This window comes from Rhodamnia argentea, chromosome 5 (assembly GCF_020921035.1).
Source record: "Rhodamnia argentea isolate NSW1041297 chromosome 5, ASM2092103v1, whole genome shotgun sequence".
Classification (NCBI taxonomy): Eukaryota; Viridiplantae; Streptophyta; class Magnoliopsida; order Myrtales; family Myrtaceae; genus Rhodamnia; species Rhodamnia argentea.
Genome location: NC_063154.1, coordinates 27,227,446 through 27,245,899, shown reverse-complemented (window position 1 = coordinate 27,245,899; position 18,454 = coordinate 27,227,446). Strand labels below are relative to the sequence as shown.

Genomic DNA, 18,454 nt, shown 5'->3' with positions numbered 1-18,454 from the left:
AATAACGTCTCATGTCGCTGTAACCCACGTAATAACGCCTCAAGTTAATATACCGCGTTTAAGGCCTCGGGATAAAATAATAAGCACAACCCCGCGTTTAACGCCTCGGGGTAAAATAATAATAACAGAGCCCGCGTCATAATGCCTCAGGCAAAATATGGTCTTATAAGATACACACTCTGCGTCATAATGCCTCGGGGTAAAATTCCACATTTCCTCTCAATAATTCCACGTTGAGACCATCTAATCCCAATAATTCCTCGATCGCTCATTTGATACCACACGATCACATATATCCTTCCGATCGATCAATCCTCATCTCATGATCCTGGTAATCTTCCTAATTAGCGAATCAAGACCACACGATCTTTCCAACTTTCTCCAATAAAAGATCAAGTCCACACGATCTTTCCAATTTTTCCCTTCCACAAAATCGAGACCGCTTGATTTAATTATACCGAAGAAATATTCTATCGGTACCACGTGATTCACTCACGTTAAGGAATTAATAAATCGGGACCACCCGATAAGGTCACAATAGACCAATGGCCAATCGGGCCACACGATTAATTTTTGTCGCTACAAAAATTAATCTACGCCACATGATCGAAATTATACTAATTTAGCAATCAATAATTACCATACGATCAGAATTCCACTAACGTACAATTAATACGTACCATAGAAATAAACTATAGTAACATAGCAATTAATCTGAGCCGTCCGATTAAAATATCATCACGTGAAATTATTTTCCACCACTTGATTAATCTTCACTAAGCAGGAAATAATCTCGGCCGTCGGATCAAGCTTCCTTAACAAGATTCATCCTAGGCTGTTGGATTAAAGCAAGATAAGCTAGATCAAATCCTAGCCATCCAAAACCAATCATGTATTTTCACTATTCATGCAAGAACACATTTCTCTCTCCTCCCTTCATTTGCATTTTCGGCCAACTCCATGAACTAGAACAAAACCAACCCATTTTTCACCAAAATCACTCAATCTATAGTCTATTAACAACCTAGATACCTAATCTAAGGTTAGGAACCAACTTACCACTATTTTAGCAAGTTTTCCGACGAGAAAACGGGAGAAGTCTTGACCTCAATCCGGCGGCTCCGGCGACTCCCTCAATCGGCTAAAACCCACAAAATCCGGCGGTCCAAGGTGGCTCACGGTAGAAGGTTGAGCTTTGGCGATCCAAGGCGACACCAGCGGCGGCTTAGAAAAATTTTGGCAATGGAGGTGGGAGAGAGAGAGAGAATTCGGCCAAGAGGTGATGAACAAGAGAGAGAAAGTGAGGTAGAGAGAGAGTGCTCTTGAAAATAAAGAAGAAGAAGGCCAAAAACACTAATTAATAAAATGTTGGATAATTTTGGAGTCTTCCAAGTCAATTTTCGGCCAAGGGGTGATTTGACAAAAATACCTTTCGATCCAAGTGAAAAATTGGGTATTCTTCAAGGGCAAATGGGTCTTTTCCCATTTCCAGTCCAAATTTTATTTTTCCTGAACCTCTTGGAGCGAAGCGCGAAGAAATTATACACTAGATGAGGAAACGTCCAAAATTTAATTATTGAAACTCCCGAAGGTCCGACGTCAAATTCCGAAGCTCGATTCGCGATCAATCTCGATCAATTGAAATTTCAGCGTATCTCAAACTAACAAATGGCTTTTAGGAGTTACGCATATCGACTCGTGATTAATATCACGTTTAAGAATTTCTCGAGCCATGACGACTTTGGTTGTCATTCAATTGGGAGGGTCAATCACTAGTTCCAATGGACACGATCGTTAGAAAATAATTTAGGGACGTTCGGAACCCACACGAGGTCAAATAGAATCACCCGTGATCCAAGCGTATGGTATTATCCAAATCGTTCCTTAATCATTCTAGGATCGGCCTATATTGGTCCAAAATATTCTCTCGACAATTTTCATGGCCAAAGAGTCAATCCAGGATCAAGTTCTTAGGTCCACGTACTTGATTTTCCTAGCTAGCCATTCCCATTTGGTTAGTCTGCTCGAGAGGGATCAAGTCCGAGTGAGATTAGACTGAAATACATCAATCAGATATTTCATTCATTCATAGCTTCGAAAGTGGGTCGGAATTCAGGATGTCACACCATAACTTTCAAAATGTTCACTTAAGTGTCATAACTTTCAAAAATCGTTCACTTGAGTGCTACGTCGGAGCAAAATTGTTCACTTGAATGCTATAGTAACTTTTCCGGTGTGGCATGTCAGCTTTCCGGCTGTCACGTCAACATGGCACTTAAGTGAACGATTTTTGAAAGTTATGGTACTTAAATGAACGTTTTGAAAGTTGTAGCACTCAAGTGAACACCGTACAAAAGTTATGACACTTCTAGTGTACTTTTTCTCAGAAAACTCACATGCTAAATGTGCATAAAAAAGCATAGAGAATCCAGGACCCATCATAGCATTGATTGAGTAAGAACAATTTTATTCTCGAAGTCAAGCAAGCAATGTCATCAGACCAAAACATCAAAACGAGCATTCACGGACATTAAACAGTTGAATCTTTAGCCATAGTCAGCACATCAAAAGACTGATCAAGCCGATTTGTCCACCCAGACAACAATGAAGAAGAGATACAACAGAAGAGACTTTGACACCTGCAGCAAGTCACAGCAATACCTCCATTTGCTCTGCCACAAGCACAATTTTTTTTTTTTCCCAATCAGCACGTAATCAACAGCTTTGCTTTAAGTGGAAAGAATTGTGTGCATTACCAATCAGGAGCATTCTTTCTGCCACGAATGCAAGTTTCCTGCACCACGACGTTCATAGGGACCAGAATGGTGCCGATTTTAGTAGTCATTTCCTGATCGTCCTTGAGTACCACTATCCGTATTGCATCCACCAGATCGATTTCCATTTCGATCAGGACCATACCACCCACCACCACCTCCTCCTCCATGCAGGTCATGCCTCCCCCCATACCCACCTCCTCTGCCCATTTCACTAGGACACTCCCTTGCAAAATGCCCATGCTTGCCACAAGCACTTCCCACCCACACATATTTCAAAGATTACCCCATCCTTAACGTTGGATTTCACTTTCTAAGTGTAGATGTAAGGTGTGCATAAAAGAAAATAGGTCAATTATGATTGAGGAGATGCACGATGTAGATTTTGCAATTTTGCTTATACGACATTGATATGCTCACTTTATCACCACATCATCATATCAAATGAAATTTCATGAAATTGCAGCAAAGAAGCATCTCATGTTCCAAACAATGAGAAGCTTAGGTTTCTAGAGCAGCTATTGCCCATACTCACTAAACTAGACCTTACCGATAATATTACAAAATGCTGGGGAGCTACTTTAGCCCCCAATGGGAAATACAGCTTCCCACACATTTTCCATCACTAGATTTGTTGCAAGCGTTCAGCAAGAATAAGTAACGAGGATTCTTGGAGTCTAAAACTACCCACCAAATTAAATTGTTCAGTCAATTCTGGGACCACAATTCAGTCTCCGTTGCGACGAATATGGTTTCCCCGCAAGAAAAGCTATAGCAAGGAATATATTGTATCCTTCACAATTTGCCCCTTTTCCCTGGCTAGGTCCACAGGGTTTCAAATTGATAAATCAATACCATGCATAAGTTTAGTCAGAACTATAAACTTTTATTCTCTTCTATCATGCATTGAAACTGCCAAATCAATGCTGCCATAAGTAGAGTATCTGCTGTATCACATGATGGCACTCTGTGGCCTGTAAAATCCCAAAATCTCAATGAGCAACAGAGATTCCACCTCCACGTTGAGTATTTACCAGTTAGGTACAGCCTTGGCTTCAGATGCAGGCCATACAATTGCTGTCTCGGTCGTAGGATCGACACTGGCGGCAGAAACTTGATGCTGTTTAATGTTAGAGCAGAAAAAAGAAGAAACACGCTGGGTTCAAATGTCACCACAGAAAAATATGATGGAAGCCAGTTCTCCCGCAATTCTTTCCACCACATAAGAGATCATTCGACACCTTATTTCTCTTAACATCTACGACCGGACAAAATGCGTAAGCCAGCAGATGACTGTTCACCCACATAAGCCATATGACTTGTCTCGTGGCAATCATAGAGGTAAAGTTTGCCATGTAGAGATGAAAGAAACTCACATTCTCTCGGTTCCGGCTTCACCTATAGATATAAGATGAACAAATATGGATCCATGTCATCACATACTCCTTTTTTCATAAGCATTTATAAATCTAAACATTATTTAACTTTTTGGGGAAAGTCATTTAGTAATATTTTCATATTGTTTTAAAAGCCAAAACAAACAGGCCAAGCTTGCAAGAGAGAAAGACAAAAGTCCATATTACCAGATATCTGAAGGTACTTGTATTAGGATCCATGCTTGTGATTTTTCGTTTCACTACATTTTCTTGGTGCAACTCTCAAACAGTTTAAAATTCTATCTCTTGGTATAAAGCGAAACAAAGTACATTTATTTTTCACACAGCTGAAAGACGGTGATAACTTTTGCTTAAGACAACATAAACTATTTTGAACTTCCTTGGAATGCTAAGCCACTAGTCTCCATCACATGTGGTTTTGCTGTCGCCAGATCCAAATTGTCTGAATGGCCGAATTCCACATCCTATTCCAGACAAAGCAATGACCATGAAGACCACATCACTGCATATCAAGTTCACATCTGACATCAACTAGGCAATGATAATGAACTCAAGAAGTTTCTTCCTGATTCCTTTAAGTTTAGTCAACGCATCGCTAATGTCAATTCGTTCCCTTGGAGACTCAGAAGAGCAAGTGACTCCTATTTTGATGATTGAAAGCAAACACTCCAGGATACTAAACCAGCTTGTGTTCTTGCCATCCGGAGCAACGGTTTGACTCTTCTCCCACTCTTGGTTTTCCTGAAGCAAAAGGGGGTCGATTACCTTTTGCACTTGGCCTGCCGAGCTGCCTTTTCAAAGTGATGAAGGTTCAGCCCATTTTCAAACATGTAATTAGTCGGCCTCTTGCCGGTGAACATCTCCAAAACGAGGACTCCGAAGCTGTACACATCTCCTTCTATGGATACTGCACTACCTGAGCCGTACTCTACAACAATCAACGGAGCATAGTGATTGATAGTTAATAATTGAGATTGAAATATAGTCTTGGCGATGTTTCATGTTTATGCCTTTTTGTCCAAAGCACCATGCCGTGTAAGGTTGAGAATCTTGATGGCCACGATCGACTGAGTTTGATCGAGAAGACCTTTGTACACTGACCCAAAACTGCCCATGCCGAGCAGATTGGTGGAGGGGAATCCGCCCGTTGCTTTCAGTAGACTATGATAAGAAACATGCAAAAGCCCATCTTGAGAAGTTCTTGAAGTTGATGCTTTATTATTGTGTTTGTACCAAAAGAAGTATAACAAAGAGAGCATGATGGCTACTCCTACAATAGCAGAGACTGTGGATATAAGAACTTTTGCAGTTTTGCTTGTTCTCCTCCGATTTGACTCTTTGTAATCGCATTTCGGTAGTTGAAAATCTGGTAGACCCCGCCAAAGCTTCTTGTTTCCAACAATTGATGTTGAAATGGAGCTTATAAAAACTCCTCTTGTCGGCAATGCGCCCTCGAAATCGTTGTAAGAAAGGCTCAAATTCGTCAAATTTAGCGACCCTAAAAAGTCTGGTATTTGGCCAGACAATCGGTTGTTTAAAAAATTCAAAACCTGAAGGCCTCTCATGGATCTCATAGTCGATGGTAAAGGCCCTTCAAAAAAGTTATCCTGCATATATAGGCGTTCCATGCTTATACAACTACCGATACTGTTTGGAATATGTTGAGATAATCTATTCCTGTCAAGACGTAGTTTGCCGAGATTTTGCAATTTTCCAACTTCCTCTGGAAGGGAGCCGGTAAGATTATTTTGAGACAAGTCGAGGTAAATCGACAAAGATGAGAGGCCTGCAATTTCTGGGGGAATATTACTGCTGAGGTTGTTGGTCGATAGGTTCAAGAGAAGTAGATTCTGGCAGTTTCCTAGATGCGGTGGTATCGAGCCTTGGAGATTATTGCCAGCCAAGTCCAATTCAGTTGACAACCTTAAATTCCCAATAGATTCTGGTATCTTCCCCAAGAAGTTATTTTCGCCAAGATACAAAACCTTCATTTTGTTCATATTTCCAATCTCTAGAGGAATGTTTCCTGAGATGTTATTGACCCTCATTTCCAAGATCTCCAAATTGATGAGATTTCCAATTCCAGAAGGTAAGGTTCCAGAAATATGATTTTCCGATGACGTGAACCATGAAAGGGTGATAGAGAGATTACCGATACAGTCGGGGATGGGTCCTTCGAAAGCATTGCCACTTCAGTCAATCTTGACTTTCTTGTAATCAAAACACCATGGGCACGAGTCTCAGTCAATGCCAGCTGAAACATCGTGAGGGGCTGGTTTGGCTCGTTACCACTTGTGTCCTTGTCCCATAATCTACCTTCCAATTTCTGAGTTGCCCATGCCATTTAGTCCTGGCGGCGGCTTCAGTCTTTTCCGCGCATATAAAATCTTCACTTTCTGGTACTGAGAATACTGTTAGGTTGTGTTTGTCTGAGTAAAAGTATTTTTTGATTTCACCCATTTGGTTTGCCGAAAATGACAAATCAACTATAAATACTTTCGTGTCAATGAGAGTATTCATGCATAAGATCAAGGAAGCAATTTCATTAATTTGAAGAGTTGAAAACACTTTTCGAAATTCCTTCACTTGAATGTTTCAATATTTTTATTTAATATTTATTTTAACATTTTAGTATATTTTAATATTTCTTATATTATCTTTTCTTTTTTCTATTTTTTCTTTCCCTCACTGGTCACCCGGCCTTGGCGACCATAGGTGAGCCATGGGCACAGGCCTTGGCGATAGCTAGTGAACAATTGGAGCGGGCCGGCGAGGCTCCGGCGTGCCTCACCAGATCCCGGTGACTCTCTATCTTGAGCTTGCCCAGCGAGGCTTTGCTTCACCCGTAATGAATGAGGCCAAGCCTCACTATGGCCTAGTGACTAGTGAAGTAGAAGAAAAAATAAAAATAAAATTAAAAATTAGGAATTTCATTCAAATTTATTTTTTGGCCTATGATAAAGTTATGAGATTGAAGTCATTTTTCAAATGAGAACCAACCACCAAAAGACATTTTCGATCACATATCATCAAGCAAAGGAAAGCAAATTGTTTCTTGGAAAATAAAATCCTACAAATCATTTTCCTTTTTCATAGAGTTTTGGGTGAACCAAGCACACCCTTAATGATATCACGCCAAGAGGCCAGCAACCCCTACCTGCCCTAATCCAGCTAGGGTCGTCGGCATTGAAGCCAGCAAAGGAAAAAATGGAAATATATATATATATATTTCCAATAAAAATATTTAGAATTTATTAAAAATTATCCACGTCAGCACCGGCGGTGCCACGTAGGACGACCACCATTCACGTTAACGATTTCCAAAGAATATAACTGAATTGGTAAAAGTGTGAAAAATTTAGGGCTTTTTTGACAATTTTCCCATCTTCCAACCAAACCCTTAAATTCAACTGGTAGTTTCTGTCTATACATGACACAGGCAAGACTATCATTTTCCATGGACGTTCTTGTCCCAGTCGCTACGTACCACCTTGCTTGTCAAAGAGAAGTAACGTATGTTCGGGGACAGTTTCCGGATCCATGAACTCTTTTTCGGGAAATTACATAACTTCTTGAGGACAAAATGAAAGGCGGATAATAATATAGGGACCACTTGTGTAAGTTTCCCAAGATTTTCTAAAACGAGTGCGCAGAACTTCACTTGTCGAGAGTGCGGTGCGATTGGAGCATGTGTCTTTTCCATTACGTAGTTGGAATGAGACATGATTTTTTAGTTACGATAAAGATAATGAAGAGATATAATGTATTACTAACATATCTTAGTCAAATTACATAACTTATTGAGGACCGCAGCTTCTTCATTTTTTTTCTTCCTAAAGTAAAAGTCGGTCTATTTCCCAATTTAAGTAAGTGCATTTCTTAAGAAAGGTCCCATAATCAACTTTGCTTCCAATTGTAAATATTTTCTATTATTTACAATGTTAGGACAGTATGGTTCATTTCTCCACACGGTGTTGAAACAATTGTTACAGTTTTCCGTTGAAATTTTTTAAAGAGGCTATGCGTGAAATTTGAAGAAGTGCTTACAGATAAAAGAGAACAAAATCTCTAATATGGTGAAGAAGAGCTCATATAAAAAAAATAGTACTTTTTAAGATCCATGTTGGACCGGCATTTAACTTATTGCATTAATATGCAAATTCCGTTTTACATTAATAGTCAATTTGTCACGTGTGTCGACTCTTCACGTATCCCGGTCGTGTGTCGACTCCTCACACGCTTTGCGCGTGTGTTGGTTCCTCACATGATCCATGCGTGTATCAATCTCTCACATGTGCATCACATGTTTCGACAGTGAATTATTTTGAGTGCTGACATTAGCAAAACGCATTCAGCTCGAGTGTCTTTCAGTATTACAAATTTGCGATTATATAATAGCGGACAACATATGGGAGAATATCATGACAGATCTTTCATGGTCATCTCAAGTTGAGAAAATTACAAGGCCGTGACAAGCAAGTTAATAATTGATGATCAAGTCAGTCAATGAAAGGTGAAACACCATTGGGGTTCTACTTTTGTTCATTGTCAATGGCGTCTTTCCAATCCCTGAATTTCCGGGCCGTTTGGTAGGGGCAACGACTTCATTCTTTTCCACGAACATATAAAATCTTGACTTTCCGGTGCTCAGGAGCAGCTTATTGTTAACCGTACATGTAACTTGCAAGTAGGTCTATTTCACAATTGACAATCAACTTTAATTTCATTTTTAAATTGTAATATACATTATGAATTACTAATTAATAATGACAAGCTCGGTGCTATTTATATTATGAATTTCGACATTTTAATGTAGTCACGGGTAGACGTGGCCGGTTCCTTAAAAAGGTGGAACAGGAACCGGCCCTTGAAGGGCTGGTTCCGGTTCCGGTTCGGAATCACCGGTTCTTAGGCTTAACGGCTCTTTTTTCCCGGGCCTCCTCCTTTTTTTAAAAAAAAAATCTGGTTAGAACCGGCGGTTTTGGGCCGGTTCGGACAATTATGGAACTCTAGGCCCGGTCAACGGGCCGCTTCCGAGCCCCGGTTCATTTTGGCCATGTCTAGTCACAGGGTTATTTAAAAATTTATTGGAATTTTAAAAAACTGGGTACGTATTTAATCCAAAAGGTGTATAGCTTGTCAAAAAGTAAATAAGTAGCAGCTGGCAGATGATATTAAATTGGAAAAGTGCCATAGTTAAAGTCAAGTCAAGTCAAGTTAAGTCAACGATCCTTCTTCTCCTTACTCTTCCATTGACAAATTTACATGGGAAAAGTCAAAGAAAACGTGTTTCATCTGTCCAACCTTTGGTTTGCTTTTGACATGGGAAAATGGGAAAAGTAGTAGCAACGTGTTTCACCCTTCCAACCTTTCGTTTCCACAATGATGTTTCTCCCATCCAAGTTCATCCCATTCTTGGCCTCTATAGCCCCTTCCATTGAATTGCTTATCATCAAAATCTCCAAATCCAAATCCACGACAGCAACCAGAAAACTTGTCAACAACCACCTGCGTTAAAAATATTATTCTCGGGGTTATTTTGTTTTACAGGGAAATTTACACATATCGTCCTCAACTTTGCTCCGCATATCAAACATCACATTCTCACATTTCAAAGCCTACAATTGCCATTCTCGCTTTTTTTTTTTTTTTGGTTAATACCACGGAAAACCCGAAATTGGTACACTTATGACAAATTTACTCCAAACCATTTTTTTTATCACAAAAAATCCCAAACTGGTATACACGTGACAAATTTACCATAAACCGGTACACATGTGACAAATTTACCCTCCGTTACTTTTTTTAAAATTTAACTGTCAAATTGTTGATTTGGTGACATGTGACAGTTGACGGGTATACCAGTATGGGGTTTTCACCCTCTGTTTGTCACAGGTTTATCAATTTGGGATTTTTCGTGATATTAAATCAATTTAACGGGGGGTAAATTTATCACAAGTGTACCAGTTTGGGGCATTTCGTGTTCAAAAGAATTAGTTTAAGGTAAATTTGTCACAGATATACCAGTTTAGGATTTTTGGTGGTCAAAAAAATAATTTGGAGTAAATTTGTCATAGGTGTACCGGTTTGGGGTTTTTCGTGGTCAAAAAACTAATTTAGGGTAAATTTGTCATATGTGTACCAGTTTAGAGTTTTTCATGGTATTAACCCTTTTTTTTTTAAATAGATTTCAAGTTGCATTACCCACCCTCAACGTTGGATTCAACATTTTGGTTGGAGATCTTAGGCGTGCATAAGGGCAAATTGGTCAATTTAGGTTGAGGAGATGCACAATGTAGATTTTGAAATGTGAGGAAGATATTCATATGAAAAGCAAAATCGAGGTGATTTTTGCCTCTACACTTATATGATATGAATATCCTTACTTCGTTATGGCATTATCATGTAGAGGATAGTAACGATAACATATGAAATGTCAAGAAATTGTAGCAAAGAAGCATCTCATGTTCCAAAAAATTGAGAAAGCTTATATTTCTAGAGCTAATCGATCCTAAGCATACAAACTAACCAAATGCTAGAGCAGTTATTGCCCAAAATCACTCAGCTAGACCTTACTGATCAAATTACAAAATTCTGGGAACCCACAATAGATCACAATGGGAAATACAATTTCGCAAGCTTTTTCCATCTCTAGATCTGTTCTGATGACTATTCTATAAAAGGAGTCTTCATTTTTTAATTGATGACACAAAACCGATCCTTGTAGATAAGAGCACCAATCCAAAACTTGGTGAGTTCAGCCAATGAGGAAGGAGTATCAACTCTGATCCATTTAAAAAGCAGGGTAAGAGTCTCTGGGATCATGCCATCGAGGTTATTTGAATATGTTGCGAGTACTTGAAGAGAGGATAAGTTTCCAAAGGATGGCGGAATGTTTCCCATCAAGAAATTGGCTTGAAGTATAAGTTGTTGGAGCTTGGACAAGAAGCCGAGTTCTGTAGGAAAATTTCCTTCAAGCATGTTGAAGCCTAAGTTGAGAACGAGCAAATTAGAGCAATGGGAGAGATTTGAAGGGATTTGCCCACTGAACGAGTTGTTGTCAAGGAACAACTTCTGCAACCGAAACAAGCGGCCTAAATGGGGGGGAATTTCAGAACAAAAGCTATTGTTATGCAAATAGACTTCCCTTAGAAAGCTCGGGTTACCAATATGGGGTGCCACGAGTCCAGAGAGGTTCTTGGAGTTGAGGTCCAGTATGGTGATTCTTCGGTGTCTACGACCGCATGTCATGCCATACCACTCGCAGAAGTGGCTAGTATCATTCCATGAGCTCAAAACACCACCGGGATCTACTATTTGAGCCTTAAATTCCAGCAAGGCGAGCCGATCGGTCTCGTCCCAGCCAGTTTCTGCTGAAGCTAAGACACTCCACAATAAAAGAATGATGGTGCCTAGGCATGATAGTGACCCGGATAAAACCCAATCTCCATAGGGAAGGTCCATGAGGACTTGTAACGAAGTGTTTCTCAACTCGAGTCTCTCTGTGTGTTTGTGCGAAGCAGTATCCGAATTATATAAATGTTGAATATCAGAATATTCTTGGTCTCATGGAGTTTTGAATCTTTGACTACGATTGTATTAAAATGTTTGCAGGCATCGCCTTCCACTAGCTGCAAATATTGAAAATGAAGCCTTTCAAGTGATGCTACCGTTTCTTTTGAACATACTTCTAATGCGATTTTTGTTTGTTTTTGTATGGAATAATTATTTGTACGTAAGTTTAGTCGTAAATTAACTGCTTCCTTAGAATATACTCTTGACCTATTTCTTGGCCTTACTGTATTGTTTTATTCGGTTGAAATAGTGCTTATACTGAAATGGGAGCAAAAATTTAGTACAAGAATTTAGGCCGGCTTTTAACCTAGTTAATAACGACAAAGTTTAGCTACTATATTATAAGTATTAACAATTTAATATAGCTATTAGTTTAATTGAAGAAATGGGGGAGTTCAAGCCAAGTCAACGGTCCTTCTTCTTCTTGTCCTGACAGTGCCGGCTCCCATTGGAACAGTCTTAGGAACGTGGATTTGTTCCATATGTCCAACCTTTGTTAGCTCTTAATTAAAAAGGTCCCAAATTATGGAAAGTGATAGCAGAGGAATAACAAGTTACATGTTCGAGCCCCACAGGTGAAGTTTATCGATTGATAACGGGACGTGTCGGCCGTCTTGACGAGTAATCTCTCGACGAACCTATGCTTTGCATTAATCATTGAAGGGACAGCGGCATGATTGCTACTAAAAAACGTAACTTGTGTAGAAAGTCACGGACGTGGAAGTTCAATCGGTGCCAAATGTCTTATATGGCAAGGCTGGCAGATGACACGAACAATCTTAAATGAAATGATGTCGATTTGTAGATTTTTTTTTTTTTTAAATTTTGAATGTTTCTTTTCTTTTCTTTTCTTTCTTTTTTGTCATTTTCTTCTATCGTTCATCTTCTTCCCTCCGCCATTCGCCCGGGCCTCGGCTATGACCTACGAGGGCTGACAAGGATTGCGAAACCATCACCTGATTTGGGCTCGGACGATCTGGGACAATTGCCTGTAGCTGGCGACCTTTATGGGCCATTGCCGAGTAATTGATGGCCGGCCTGGGGGAAAATGAAAAGTATGTAGCTATTAGTAAAGTAAAGAAGCTGCGGTCGGCACATGATATATGATTGAACAAGTCTGGAAAGTTCAAGCCAAGTCAAGTCAACGGTCCTTCTTCTTGTCTTGACAATGCATGACCAAGCCGACTCCCATTGGAACAGTCTTAGGAACGGGGATTTGTTCCATATTTTCAACCTTCGTTTGGCCTTCATTTCCCTGAAAACCAGGAATTAAAAAAGGTCCCCGATTATGCAAAGTAATAATGCCAAAATTAACAAATCACTATCTCATAAAAATAAAACTAATAATTAGACACGCCATGTGTCCGTTTGTGACCTCATAAGTTATATGTCCAAGCCCGATGGATGAAGATTATCCTTTGATAAGAGGACGAAGTGATATCTCGGCAAATCATTCAAGGGACAACACCATGATTTCTACAAAAAGATAAATGTAATTTAGGCAGGAAATTGCCAATGTGGTAGTCCAATCAATACCGACCATTCTATGTGACATGGTCGAGGGCCGACATTAACGATCTTTTTGCATTTTTTTTAAATTTTCTAAAATTTTACTTTTTTTGTCTTTCTTTTTTGTCATATTATTTCCTTCTAATGTTCATCATCTTCCCTCAACAGATCGTCGAGACCTCGGCGATGGCCTACAAGGGTGTGGCAAGGGCAGCGACACCATCGCCCGATTTGGGCGAGGGGAAAGTTTCGCCAGATTATTGAGATTGAATTTGACGCTAACAAAAAGGAACACACTTCCCTAACATGTGGCTATGATTAAATTTCTAATTTATATTGAATTAGATTCCTGTGACTTATTAGATAAGTTTGTATTAATCATTTGTAGATCGTAGAATTAGTAAGGGGAGAAATACTAATGAAATATATGCTGAAACTTAACTAAAGGGACTCTCCATGGAGAGTCCCTTTAATTAAGTAGACTTCAACAGATTACCCCGGCTGTGCAAAATTTAATTTGCATACTACGTCTGGGAAAAGAATTGAGACTCGAAAGAACACATAGGTCATCCAAATAAAATAGAAAAAAAAAATACGAAAGTCTAGGAATAAGATTTGGAGTTGAAGGTTTTGGGAAATTATATTTTATTTTGAAGGAAACAAAATTGACATACTTTATTAAAAATACTTTAATTTATACTTTGAGGATTTACTACAAATATATCTTTGCACCATTTGTATGTAATGTGCTTAATGCTTTTATTTTTATAGATGCAGCAGGATTCATGGCACAGGCAAATTCATATGGATAGATATATTTTGATTTTTTTAATCCTCATTGTTTATTCTATTTTAGTCTTAATTGTTTAACAGGTTAAATTTCTCTCACAAACGTTTAATTATCTGGTTAGGATTGCGTTTCTAAGTTAAATTAATTGATTGACAATCACAAAGATATTCTCATTACTTTCCATATGAGAATTCTTGATTGGCAATCATCTGTAAATAATTTCATTTATTGGAAGCTTGATTTTAGGATTTTAGGATTTGATTGTATGGGCAAGCAAATCCTCTCAAGTCTTTGGTTAGTCTCACCTCAATAGCTAGTGGCCTTTATCCAGCAATCTATCAACGGCCGCTTTTGGGTGATTGATCCTCGGAGTGGTTATGTTCAACAGGAAGCTTGGAAGACGAGGAGTATATAAAAAGCACCAAGTTCGAAGAACAATGAGTGAGATCAAGAGTTCATCATCCTTATTCAAGAGAGCTTTACTTATTCAAAATCGTCTGCTTTAGCATTTACTTGAAATCTTGCGAGAGGTGTATATAGAGTCTAGTGTGTAGAGTAAGACAACCTCGGTAAAGGCAATCTCATTTGATTATTTAGTGGAGTCAAGTGTGTATAGTGAGACAGCCTTAATAGAGGCGGTCTCATTTGATTACTTAGTGAAATCCAGCCAGTAGGCTATTAGTGTAGGAGAGTGAACATAGGTTTTACCAAATTAGCACCTGAAGTATTATAAGATGAGATCATACATAATATAGTTATATTATACTATAGTATTTGGATAAAACAGATTAATTAGTGGATTAGGTTCTACTCTTTAGTTGCCTCTTTTAACTATTTAGTAGAAGCACTGCATGGCTCATTTTATTTTGCATTATTTTATCAAGTTTGATCACAACAACCTATTCACTCCATCTAGGTATTAGGTCTAGCCAAACAACAGAAGGGGCTTGATTAGAAAAGCATTTTATCAAGTATTAGTTCTAGCCAAGTCCGATACCTTCACCTAGAGAAAAGGCCAAGAAGGAGCCCAAGTCCAAGCCCATCAATAAATCTAGTTAAACCCATCTTCACTTAAGAGTTTAAACCAATGAGAAACGAGCTAACTTGGATACATTAACTGCCTCATGTCATATCAATTCTCCAATGTGGGACTTCTCTAACATAACTCACATGTACATCCTAACAATTTCCCCCCTCACGTGTGAGTTTCAGTATTAGGTTTTTTCTCCCTCAATTTAGGTATCCTTCTGCACTAAAATATCTCAACTTGAATCTCCATCAACTCCCATTGGGCCCACGTTGCTACGCCACAATGTCCACCTGCCCAAAAACCGAGTTGGTTTTTAGATTCCTTCTTTCAATAGTATATAGCTATTATAAAAATAAACAAGTTGGGGTCGGCATATGATATTTAATTGAATAAGTGCGGGAGTTCAAGCCAAGTCAAGTCAACAGTGTTAGGAATACGGATTTGTTCGATATGTCCAACCTTTGTTTGCCCTTCATTTCTCTGAAAAAAATGAATTAAAAAAGTTCCCGGACTATGTAAAACAGTAATACCAAAATTAACTAATTATTAAACACACATCGCCTGGCCTTATCTAACCTAACCTAACAAGCTATATGTTCGAGCCCGATGGCTGAATATTATACTATGATAACAAGACATGTCGACTGTCTTAATGGGTGATCTCTTGACAATTCATTGGAGGAACAACAACGCGATTGCCACTAAAAATCATAATCTAGGTAGGAAATCGCCTAGGCCTTCCTATGCTAGTACGGCCGACGGATAACATTGACAATTCTACAGTTCACTTTCTTCCCTTTGGAGTTCATCGGGACCTCGGTGATGGCCTACAAGAGCATGGTAAGGGCTATGATGCCACCACAAATTTGCGCGAAGGCATCACGTTCATTGCCTGTAGCTGGCGACTTTCATGGGAATTAGCGAGTAATCGACGGCCGGCGGAGGGCAAAAAATGAATAGTATACAGATACTATAAAAATAAACAAGTTGCGGTTAGCACATGATATTTAATTGAAGAAGTGCAGAAGTTCAAGCCAAGTCAAGTCAACAGTCCTTGTTCTCCTTGTTCTGAAACCAATGAATCAAAAAAAGGTCCCGGGTTATGTAAAGTAGAAATACCAAAATTAACTTATCATTTGACACACATCACTTGTCCTTATCAAACCTAACCTAACAAGTCTTATGTTCGAGCCAAATGGGTGAATATTATACTATGATAACAAGACATGTTGACCGTCTTGATGAGTGTTCTCTTGACAATCCATTGGAGGGACAATTGCATGATTGCTACTAACAATCATAATTTAGGCAAGAAATCGGGCACATGATGTCCTGTTTGGAATGTCTGACGGATAAAATTGACCATTTTAAATAAAATGTCGTCCTTTTGCAATTTTTTTGTAAGCTTTCTAAATTTAATTTCTTTTCTTTCCTTTCTTTATTGTTTTTGTACTATTATTTCCTTCTATGGTTCATCTTCTTCACTTTGCAGTTCGTCAGGACCTCGGTGATGGCCTACAAGAGCATGGCAAGGGTTGCGACACCATCACCTAATTTGGGTGAGGGTGATCTGGGGCCCTCGCCCGAATCTGCGTGAAGGCATCACAATCATAGCTGGCGACTTTCATGGGCCATTGGCAAGTGATCGACTGCCGGCGGAGGGAAAAAATGAATAGTATGTAGCTGTTATAAAGTTAAACAAGTCGCGGTAAGCACATGATATTTAATTGAAGAAGTGCGGCAGTTCAAGCCAAGTCAAGTCAACGGTCCTTCTTCTCCTTGTTCTGGAAGTGCATGGCCAAGCCGACTCCCATTTGAACAGTGTTAGGCACGTGGATTTGTTCCATATGTCCAACCTTCGTTTGCCCTTCATTTCCGTGAAAACAATGAATTGAAAAAGGTCCCGGATTATATAAAGTAGTAATACCAAATTAACTAATCATTGGACACGCATCACCAATCCTGATCTAACCTAACCTAACAACTTATATGTCCGAGCCATTGGGTGAATCCTTTGATAACAAGACATGTTTACCGTCTTGATCGATGATTTCTTGACAATCCATTGGAGGGACAACGGCGCGATTGCTAATAAAAATCATAATTTAGGCAGGAAATCGCGCACAGGCAGTCCTATGTATGGCCGACGGATAACATTGACCATTTTAAATAGGAAAAAAGTCACCAAAAATCCTAAACTATGCGCATTGTGACACATTTATCTCAAATTTTTTTCTCTGATATTCCGGAAAAGCAATTTCTTCTAGGATTCATTTCATAGGGAGTCAACTTAACAAAAAATTACTCAGGGTCGTTGACTACACAGCACACCCCATCCCCTAGTCCTTCATTGTGGCTAGGCTAGGGTCCAACCCGAGGGACAAAACTTAACCCGACGGAGTTCAAGCCTGTCGTATTTCAGAAGCTCATGGTCTGTCCTAAGGATTAAAAGATAATACATATAATACCAACACCAATTTCACATTATGTAGATACTAAAATACATTAAACTATTATCAAAAGTAATAAAAACGTACTAGAATGTCAAACCAAAAGTACAAAGTGATGATCTCACTGTAATTAATTTCACTTTACCAATCTCAAAAGACAAAAGAAGAAAGCTGGATGAGCAATAGCCCGGACTAGAAATGGATACTCGTGACATCAAGGTTCAGAAGTGCAATGAGGGTTCACCAAATTATCGGTGACCATATGAAGGAATTAACAAAAGCATCGCTGCAGCACGTGAGCACATGAGGTGAAAACACAACATCAGAGGAAGTTCTGACATACCTGAACACTACATGAAAGCTGCAGGAGCAAAGATACAGGACTTCCTTGATTAAGAGCTGCAGGTAGAATTCGCGAACCAACCACGTTCCAGAATGCAAATGTAGCAGCAGAGAGAGCCATTACTCCGTGAGTAAAATGCCTGGACACCTGATCAATCATCAGCAAGAATTGGTAAATCAACTTCAGGGAAATTTACTTTAATCGCCTCTCCCTAACGGTGAGACAGATTCTGATCTTTCCATGTAGTTGCAATGTTTCATTCAATTCCCATGCCTTTGTAGGCTGCCAATCTTTCCATATTGGCAGCCTACTTTCCCAATGCCCCATGCTAGTTTTGATTAGCTCGAGCTTTTTGGATTTGAATCGTCAATCCTGGTAAGTTTTTTTCATCTTTCAAATGTAGATAGTCAATAAAAGGGTACCACATCAAAGATCGCTTACAAGAAAGAGCGTCCACCATATTTGTATGAATACATGATAAAAGAGGTTTCATGCAGATATTCAATCTGGTTACTTTGTTTTTCATCCAGCTGAAGGACAGTAATCTTTTGCTTGAGACAACATAACCAATTTTGATCTGTCTTGG

The 18,454-nt window shown here is 39.1% G+C and overlaps 1 pseudogene; it reads right to left on the bottom strand.

The window, feature by feature from the left end:
• Nucleotides 1-2,834: 2,834 nt before the first annotated feature.
• On the bottom strand, nt 2,835-17,988 carry LOC115730549 (annotated as a pseudogene).
• Between the last annotated feature and the right edge of the window lie 466 nt (nt 17,989-18,454).